Source organism: Melospiza melodia, chromosome 3, assembly GCF_035770615.1.
Source record: "Melospiza melodia melodia isolate bMelMel2 chromosome 3, bMelMel2.pri, whole genome shotgun sequence".
In the NCBI taxonomy this organism is placed as follows: Eukaryota; Metazoa; Chordata; class Aves; order Passeriformes; family Passerellidae; genus Melospiza; species Melospiza melodia.
Genome location: NC_086196.1, coordinates 21023739 through 21032529, shown reverse-complemented (window position 1 = coordinate 21032529; position 8791 = coordinate 21023739).

The window sequence follows — 8791 nt, the reverse complement described above, 5'->3', positions numbered from 1 at the left end:
TCATGTCCTCAAGACCATGGCTTGAGCTAAGCTCCCTCTGCTTGTGTCTGGTGGTTCGTGTCAAAAGTGCTTTGAAATCCCTCAGGAGAAGCACAGAGATGACACTTACTAAGGAATGGAACAAGACAGGAATTTCCCCTCTCCCAGAAATGAGTTGGGTGGGAAAGCACTTTTTCCATGCCCTCTCATACAATCTGCAGGGCAGGCACAAGGCCAAGAGCTTCCTTTCAGTGACACCCACTAATGTCTCACCTTAGCTTGGATTTTATTCTCCTATGGTGAACCACATCCCAGCTCCTGCATTCTCCCTGCAGATGAGGCAAAGGATTGATCCTGAGAGAAGAAAAATAGAATGATAGAAAAGTCTGGGTTGGAAGGGAACTCAAAACTCACTTTGTTCCAGCTCCTCTGCCATGGGCAGCAACACCCAGGTGTCCCAGGTGTCTCAGAGCCCCATCCAAACTGGCCTTGGACACTGCCAGGGAAGGAACATGATTCCAAGTTTTCCAAGTTAGAAGCCCAAAGCTGATTCCTCCAGCACATCTCCTGCTCAAGATCAGCTCACATAACTTCACTGCAGACCCATCTTTGCCTCCTTCTGATTTCCTTCACCTTAAACCCTACTCATATTAGCTTTTCCCCCTACACAGTGGTTCACACAGAATTATTTTCATTAACAAAAAAGGCCCCTGTGTGACTAATTCCTCTATTAGATGGAACAGGGAAGGTGTAATAATGACTACAATTGGGTATTGTGTGGCTGCAGGGCAAGAAAAATATTAGAGAAATAAGTTATTAGTATTTCAAACTTTATTTGGAATAAGTCTTAAAAAGTGCTTTTAGAAGCAATAATAACAGTTATAATTAATGAATACACTGCCAAGTATTGACCAAAATATTCTTACAAGTTCACCTTTCATTTTCTCAGTGCCTGACTACTCAATTTGTTTCCTTATTAAAATCCAAGGGCTTTGTGAAAATGTCTTTGAAAACAATCCTCAGGATACAACTACTCCTTGTAAAAAAATCATCAAGGATCAACTTTTATGCACAATTTTCCGGTCAATACCTAATTTTTTAGAAGGCTTTCATGGTATTTTAAAAGTCAGAATAAAAGTACTCTCATATTTGCCTGCCATATAAATGATGTATTTTAAGGCATTTGTATAGACAATGGAATTACTCTGGAATCTGCAAAAGAGCTGATTTGGGAAACTCTAAATTTAAAAAAGTAAAGTTATTTGGAGAATTGGTACAATGAGGGTCAGCCAAGAGAAGAGGAGAATAACATGATAGCTAATTTTAATTGCTGAATAACAAAGGGCCAAAGCATAAGCCCAAACAACAATGTAACACAGAGGAAAAAAATATAGATATGCAAATCAGAATTCTCAGGCTAAATTTAAATCATAATTTTCTGGACATATTTTGCCTTTTGGTGTTTCCACTGGTAGTATTTTATGCAGGCAAGACAGAATATTTAAATCACTCAGATGTCACACAAAAGGATGGTGGGTGGATCCTTCCCAATCCTTCCACAAATAAATCCCGAAGAGACATTTAGTGTCCTCCGTCAGTACTCCCATGGCATCATATGCTTGGGTGAGCCATGAGTCACAAGGAGTGAAATGCTGAGCTTGAGTTTAACACATTTAAATCACAGTTGCTTGAGCCAAAACCACTCTAATGAAGACTTTAATGATCCAGGTGGTAAAAGGGGACAAATACATGTCTTGAGTAGAAATGTGGGACAGAGAGCTATGAGAATTGGGACATGAGGAATTCTTGCTTCCATGCAGAGCAAGGCCAGAGAATAGTTGTAAAATATGGAAACGTGGTGATGTATGCAATTAAATACACTAGCAAGGCTGCCTTACACTGCTGATGTGTCAATACACAGAATTATTTGCATTAAGTTTTATCTCTGCAGATGAGACCTATTCAGCAAAGGGAAATTGCACTAAACTGAGAGTTTTCCCTTCCTTAGTAGCAAAAAACATGCATCATACAGGTGTTTTCAACAGCCAAGTCCTCTGCTACTGCAGTACCTACTTTGTCAAGGCCCTTTGCTGTAGGTCCCTGACATTTCCAGAGCCTTCAAGTGGGGTTGTGCTCTTTTGCTCTGAGACTAGGTACACAAAAAGTCATTGGTGCAATGGTCTTTTAGGCATTGGTTTGCTAGCCATCTCCTGAACCTTTGCAACTTGTGTTCCATGTCATCCATCCTTAGACCCAGCTGTCCATAACCCAGTTTGCCTGCAATTATGAAACAGATTTCAATTTCCCACTGTTCTTTCCATTTCTATATGCTCTAATGTTGTGAGAAGTTACCTCATCATATATTTCTACGCCAGATTGTTAAACAATGGCGATTTCCCATTTTTGCCTCTGTGTCAGATATGTTGGATCAAAAGGTTTCCCTTGCTAATGAAGATATAAAAAGCAGAGCTTGGCATGTGGGCTTTGCTTCCATGTGCAGCTGCCAGATGGGCTAGAGCAGAGGATGTCTAAGTATGTGACTGCAGCAGCAAGCAAGGCAAATACACAGCCTCCCTAAAAATAGAAGCACTGTCTGCAGGGAGGTATTACCCTTCCTCTACACATCACAGAGCCAGAGTGTTGCCCTGTTCCTTTGAGTTCTTCTAAGCCTTCTGAGGTTTACATTCTCATAATGAACTGTCTCACACGGTTTTCTGTAAATACTTATTGCTTTGCATTCTTTTCTGGAGGAGGAGAAATTTGATAGATTGTTGGTTTGTCCGGTGTCATTGGAGAGATAGCATTGTCAACCTCCAATCCACCGTCACTTTTGGAAATCTATAAATGTTAGAGCCAGAATTAAACATTCCCTCTTTTTACCTTAGAAATTCCAGCGTCCATGTCATTTTATTTTGTATTCTAAAGCAACACCAGAGAAATATTTAGGTTGAAACCAACCTCTAAGATCATCAAGTCCAACCATTAACCCAGCACTGTCCAGTCCACCACTAAACCATGCCCCTAAAAGAAGTAACTGGGCTTCTGGAAAAGGGCAAGCTGTGGCAGAGGTAAGTTCTGTGATAGCCAGAATGCCAGAAGAATCTGAGTCCATTAAGTGTGCAACTTCTAGATCCAAGCTTTTGTTTTACATTGCTGCCACAGTGATATGAGCTAAGGGGAACTGTGTGTGAGTAAAGATGATACAAGTTCTTGGAAAAACACTGGGTTTCTGCAAACATCTTCCCTACACGGTGGAGCAGACTGTGCAAGTTGGCTCTGAGGCTGGATATTGTACAAAAAGCCTCCCAAAGTGTGAGTCTTTCCTTTAGAAGAGTCACTGCCGTTTGTATACACCCATTCCAAAATACAACACCCCCAGTTCTGGTTTGGCTCTAATATCATCTGAACTAAGTCTTGAGAGGATTTTAGCCTCATCCCTTCCTCAAGTTGACGGCTGTGTTCACATTTTAACTCCTGAGATAGGTTTGAAATAGCACTTCCATATCCTAACTGGATTCCTTAAGACTTTTATATCATTCACCAACTTGCAGATGAAATGTAGGGCCAGACTTCCTTATTTCCTTGAGCTAACAATCTAAATAACCTTCAGCCCCACTGAAATGCATAATTTTTTTGTTTTTATGTGTTTGACCTTCCAAAAGGTACCAAATGAATGTGCTGGCAACTGGAAAGCCAATGGAACCTCAGCTCTGACTTTTTTTCCCCCTACTTTATGTGTTTTCTTTGTCCTTTAACACCCAACTACAAAGTGAGTAATGATAGATGATTTTTCAATTTGAATCATGATCACTGTTAGATGTTAAGGGACAAAGGAAATAAATCATCTGAAAAGACATAAGGAGGTGGTGGTGTTTTCATTATTCAAAGCCCTTTCCAAGTTGTTGGCAAATAAAAGTCTTCTTTGACAATGGTAATTTCATGTTCTTTATCTCTCCTTGAGAAGGAAGTGCATTTGATTGCTTTGAATTTTTGTTACCAGCCTGGTGATTTTTCAGGGCAAAAAAGGTCAAAACCTTGCATAACATTGAAAAGAAAGCTCTGAATAAGAAAGAAACAGTGCAGGTGAAGAGGAGTTTTGTACCCTTTGGAATTTCTGTAAGAGAGGAAAAGTCCCTCATTAAACTATTTTTTCCTTGCAAACTCGAGGGGAAAAAAAATCAAATCACTTCCAGTCAAGCAAGGCTTTGAAGTTTTTGCCCCAGTGTAAATGCTAGCAAACCATGCAGGTCCACATTTCCACTTGTGACCATCTGCTGGAAAGCTGGAGGTACTGGATGCAGTACAGTTTGGGTAACTTGGGTATCTTCTCTGGGTCTCTGCTTCCAAATCAGTGAAGCATTGATGTTTATGTCCTTCAGCCATTATAAACCATGGCTAGGAATAAGGTTTTGAATGCTGAAAACTGTGCATCTACAGACTGTTCTGCTGCTCATCTCTTGAGCAACAGCATTGTCAGAACAAGCTTTGGTCTATTCTCAGTGCCCAGCAAAGGAAAGGATTTCATCTGAGACTCCTTACAGAGACTGAAAACTAATTTTGCACTTTAACGCAGACTCCACTCATCCTCCTGACATACCTTTAGAACAGAGTTCAGCACAAATTCTCCAGTTCCAGAGCTGTATTATCCAAAGGTCTGGGTGACTCTAAGTATTTATACTCTCCACATCTTGAAGATCATGAATATGTGAAGTCAGTTGTGGTGTTACTGATGAAAATATTCATTCCTGTGCCATATCCAGTGATCCACATTTACCAGAGCATTAAAATAGGAGTCCTTGCCACTCTCTTTAGTGCAGATGGGGAATTCCTTACACTAATACTGGTCCCACTGGAGTCCCTGTATGATTGATATCTGGGAAATGCATCTCCCTGTGACCTGGGTATTCTGAGTAAATGACAGACTGGCTCCTCCAACAAGGCATGGGAAGGTGAAAATACTTGAGTTTGCAGGGATATTTTTATCTTCTGAGGACTGTAGAGCAGTCTGTGGGTTATATTTAAGTTCTAGAATGAACCAAATCCAACATATAATAACTATTGCTAATGAATTAGCACATAAATATAAAGCCTTACATCAGCATATTTCCAGAAATTGTGGAATCACCTTGCTGCCTTTTTGATTGGGTTTTGCAAATGCTTATTGACACCTTATCAAAAACAGCCCTGGTTTTTCAGTCACAGGTATCACAGCATAAACCCCATACAAGAAAGTGAAACAAAAAACTGCAGAGACAGTTTTGGTCATCAACTTTTAGTGGCAAACCCATTTGATTTAATTATCATATGTTGCAGGTAAAGGACAGAGTTTACCAACGCAATTTTTTTCACCCATCACCACACAAAAATCCTTGAGCTGAAACACAAACCAAAGTCCTGCTCTGTGCCACAGTGTTGTCCTGGTCTGGCAGAGAGCAATGTGGGCTGTTGTAGCTGGAGAACCACACTGCGGGTAGCTGGCCATGATGGATTCTGCTGCAAGTAACATCAAAGCCTTTCCCACAGATTTTTAAAATGCAGTCAGGGAAGAGAGGTTTCTTTCTGAACTCACACACTGAGGTGGGTCATCCAGGTTACTAAATCAGCACAGCTCCTTATTTAACACTCCAGAGGATCTGGAGTTAGAGGATATTTGTAAGAAGATGGAATTGAACTGTAGCTCTACTCTTCACATTTATTTAGTTGCTGTATTGCCTAAGACACTACTGAAACACTCAAGATTTCTATCATCTCTATGTCATAAGCATCACAAAGCAACCAATTTAAGCAGTGTTATTGATAGTGAGTACAATGCAATACTCACTCTTTCATCTGTTACAGAACAGGTAGGTTTTGTAATAAGATGTTCCTTTTTTGTATCTCCTTTTCTTTCCAGCATATTGCATATGTCTCATCAATGCATCACCTCTCCATCTCATTAACTATCTGTGCTCAAAGATCTCATTTTTTCCTTGCCTCTGTTCATTAATTTTCTTCTTCTTCCTTCCCACTGTTTCCCTATGCCATATAATTTTTTATGTGTCTGGAGTCATATTAGGGGATGTCTGGGGGGAGAATTTTGTTTGTGATACAGATGATATAGTACACAAAATCCTATTTTTCTCATTTGAATAGAAGTCTGCAGCAGATCTGGCCTAATTTGTCAGCAGTCTATGTGTAACCATGTTTTAGAGGGGCATAGAAAAGATTTGGGACCAACCTGTTTAAAAACCAATTAGAGGGACATGGAGCTAGGTACAGGTTAATGACTAAAGTCAAGGATGAAAAATACACAAGTCTGGAGTGCTTAAACTGAAATATTAATAAAGGAAAAAAAAAAAAAAAAGGAAGCCTGAGATAGCAGTCAGGTGAAACTACACTTTTTGAACTTCAACTTTATAGCTCAATGGCTTCCATGTAAATTTTCCAGGGAAGGAAGGTCTTCAAAAGGCTCCTCCCTTTCTAGGTGTTCTAATAGTAAAAAAATAAAAAAATGTCTTCAGACAGAGAAAATTGAAAAGAGCTGTTCAACAAAATAATACCAGGATATCATGTAATACAAATCAGCACCTTATCACAGATATCAAAGGAGCTGAGGCAACTTTTACAAGCCAGAGTTAGAGGTCTCGAAAAGAAACCTAAATGGTATCAGTCCACTTTTGGAAAGACAGCGCTGTCCATCCATCCCTCCGAAGTAAAAAGTGTTACAGTTAAATAAAGAGCCCTAGCAAAAAAAAAAAAAAAAAAAAAAAAAAAAAAAAAAAAAAACCCCAAACAAAACAAAAAAACAGTCTTGCCTTGAACCTTGGTCCTTAGTCTGCACAAGCTGCAGAGCAGCTGTGGAAGGGAATAAATCAGGGATTCACTGCACAGTGACTATTACATCTGAGGACGGAATCACCCATGGTAGGATATTTTGGGTTTAAGTTTGCTGAGTGTTTTTTTGGAAGGAATAATGCAATTATAAATAGCAATTTGCCATTAGCCACATTAAAAATTTACTAGATTAATAAGGTCCCAGGTTTGACCATCTGGATAACATTAGTAAGATCATTCAATCCAGTTGCTCTTTGCACACAACCTTTACTTTTTAAATTAGTGTTTTCTGTGTGGCCAGGTCTAAAAGTACCATAGTGGCCGGATCCCAAAAGAAAACCTTTCCTTTCTTCAGCCCTTTTCAATCACCTTTCCCTGAACAATTTCTCTGTCTATTACATCTTTTTTTAAGATACAGAATAAAAAAGTAGGATTCAAGGTTGAGATGCAGCCATGCCTTATATGGAGCAATTAAAATTACCCCAAGAATTCCTCTACTTTTATTACTAAATAGTCATTTCAGCATGTCCCTGGGTATTACTGACCTTCAATAGCAGCTCCATGCAATCTCCCAATGCCACACTGACAGCCAAGCAATGAAAGTCACCCTGTTTTATTCTATTTTTTTTTCTCCTTCCCAAAGCATTCTGAGCTGATATTAATCTAGCCAGACAATGAAGTCTGTCCCTGCAGTGTGTCACCATTTCTGCAGTTAAGGTGACACTCTTCGATCCCCAGGTGTGAGATATCAAAGCAGGTGAGCAGCACGTGTTTTATAGACTGGCTGCACACACCAGAGCAATCGCCAGCTGTGGCACCCCTGATGACACAGGATTGTCACCTCTGCCACCAGGAGTGCCCTCTGTGCTGTGCTACAAGCCAGGCCCAGCAAGGAAGGCTGGAATGTGCTGCCTCAATTGGGGGAGCATTCTGAAATAGACAGGCAAGGTGCTACAGGCACCTGAGACCAGGTGAGGAGGCAGGCTGCACTCGGAAGTGATGCTGGTGGATTTCAGCAGCCTTGGAAATTATTTCCTCACAAATTCCATCTCCCATGCTTCTGGCAGGATCACTCTTGCTGGAAAGTGAAGAAAATATTCCCATCAAGCCCATCAGAGAGAGACACTAAGGTGTTTCTCCTCTGGGAGGAGTGAGGGCAGAATGATTTACTGTTCTCTGCCTCTCTCTCTGCCCAAGGCAGGGCACACAGATGTGCCACAAGAGGTGGAAAGGTTATTTATGTGTTTACCACTTCCCTGGTATCCTAAAATGTCCCTTCCCCCTGGCAAGTCATCTGTAACTCCTCAGCATCTCTGTTAGGATGGGGTGTGACTCCAAAACCATCACAAGAAATTCTGTGATTCAGTGCCAGGTGCAAATAGCTGAATTGGGAGGATTTTAGAAAATATAAAACTTGCTGCTTGAATATCCTCAATGTCCTGTGGCTGCATTTCCAATCAGTGGGATGTCATGCATGGCTCATCAGAAGCTTGGGTAGATAAAAGTAACTATGTTCTCCTTTAAGCCTTCCTCTTTTCAAAAATCTTCACATCTCTTTGCCTGCTTCTTCTCTCCACACAGACAGACACAAACAGACCCTTTCCCAGCCTTCTTCCCATTTTTTTCCAAACATTCTTACTTATAAGAGCAGGAACTCTCAAGGCAAAATAGGTCTCTACTTAAATAACCACATTCAAAACCTGTCTGAAAGGAAGACACTTAAGTGTGGTGGTGGTACATTCAGAGTGTCATTGGACTATTTTGAGCCCCCCTTTTTCTGGTGGCTTTTTTTTTGGGGGGGGGGGGAGGGGAGTTAGGGGTTTTCGGAATTTTTCCGGGTTTTTTGGTTGGTTTTTTTCTGGCTTTTTTGAGCTCAAGTTCAAAGGTGACAGCACAGTAGCTCTTCTGAGGAGCAGTGAAATAAGAGGATGCCTTTGATAAATAAAACTATTCTTTCCTGTGTGTTATGGTTTAGGCCTGGCAAAGCCAGAGCCCCCAT